Source organism: Pinus tabuliformis, chromosome J (genome assembly GCF_031772625.1).
Source record: "Pinus tabuliformis cultivar Carrire ecotype Pingquan chromosome J, CPIR1, whole genome shotgun sequence".
NCBI lineage: Eukaryota > Viridiplantae > Streptophyta > Pinopsida > Pinales > Pinaceae > Pinus > Pinus tabuliformis.
Window position 1 is genome coordinate 801,726,381 of NC_142295.1, and position 1,582 is coordinate 801,727,962.

At 35.1% G+C, this 1,582-nt stretch overlaps 1 long non-coding RNA gene across 1 annotated transcript; it reads left to right on the plus strand.

Moving 5' to 3' along the window:
- Positions 1-798: 798 nt before the first annotated feature.
- Positions 799-1,582, plus strand: LOC149229145 (uncharacterized). Its single transcript, XR_016247274.1, has 3 exons — positions 799-948; positions 1,093-1,150; positions 1,265-1,582. It is a non-coding gene; the product is annotated as an uncharacterized LOC149229145 (long non-coding RNA).

Sequence of the window (1,582 nt, forward strand, 5' to 3'; positions counted from 1 at the left end):
ATATTGAAATTATTTATAAATTTTAGAATATATTTGAATAGTAAAAAATTATAATTTTATTAAATATTATATTATATATCTATATTAAAAATTATGTTATTAATTTTTTTTAATAATTATAAATAAAAAAAATTAAAATTAAATATTTAAATTAATCCATTAACAATAAGATTCAATTATATTGATTTTTGTTATAATGAAACTTACGTAAATTCACAATTTTTTAATCCTATACAATTTAATTTTTATTGCTTAATAATATAAGTTATATTTATTGCTTAATAATATAAGTTATATGTTTGATATCAATTTACTTTTTTATCTGTTATAAATATAGGTAAAGTTTAATGGTTTTAAGTTTTGCCTTTCTCATTTGAATTTTATTTGTTTATAATAATATAATTTATATGTTTGATGTTTTATACAAGGAAATTGTCACGATCTACCCAACATCTATATAAAAAAAAATTTAAACTGTATCATGGTTCCCCTACTTTATAATCCATACATTCGGTTTCCAGCACATATGTATATAATGAAATGCATCCTCTTCCATGGTATGAGAGTGCTGCTGACTATTACGGTTTGTGAACCATTTGGCAACCTTAATATATTGAGAGTTAAGGTAATGACAAACCTCCATCATCGGTGCCAGATGATGCACGGAATCCTCCTTACCTCACCTACCCGCACCAGGTGGCAATCTACCGTGCTGAGGCCACGTGATACCTTGGATAAAGTGCTAGGGTTTGCGCGCCAACTAATGAACGGTGTGGATGGTAAGATGAGATCCGAGGGTCCGGATCCATCCAAGGGTTTCCCGGAGGTTTATATGCCGCTAAGCTATTTTTTCGTTGTCCATTTGCACATGTTTTTCGGAGGTAAAAGCTGTTCAGCTCGGCGGTGACCCCTTAGCTGCAGCTATCAGTTCTGCAGCGCTCCATTCAGGTATCTTCATAACCATAGACCGCCGGCTACGGTACCCTTCCACGACTGATTGAGTTTTATAAGTAGCTTTCTTAGTATTCCGCGTTCAATACCAGTTCATTAGTTCTGTTTACTCAAACTAATCCTCTGCTTTCACTGTGTTAGGGATTTGCTACAAGTCCTTAGCTATTCAACAGAGAATAGACGGCCGCGGCTTCTCCAGGTATTTACCCACCATAACCTTAGCACGAATTGACTTTTCCGTTGAGTATTATGTAAAGTTGATTCTAATAGATGAAGGAGACCCTTACAGAGGTTTTTTCCTTAACTGCTTCAGGGTTATTCTCTTGTGCAAACCCTGGCTCGAAACGCGGTCGGCCTTTCTTGCTGGCACCTGCGTTCCCATGGTCTCTACTTTATGTTAAATGGTTGTTTGGGCTTCATGCCAAGTTGCTTGTATGTATTTATATGTTAAAAGGGCCTCTGTCCCATGACTGGAACCTTTTCGACTCACGGCTCACAGGCCGTCATCTCCTTCTATCTTCTCATACTGTTTGAGAATGTTAACATTGAATCATAAGTTGATGTCTGTAATTTGGGAGAGAACGAGCCCTCAGGGTTCTTGATTAATGTACAATTTAATACTCACAGTGTT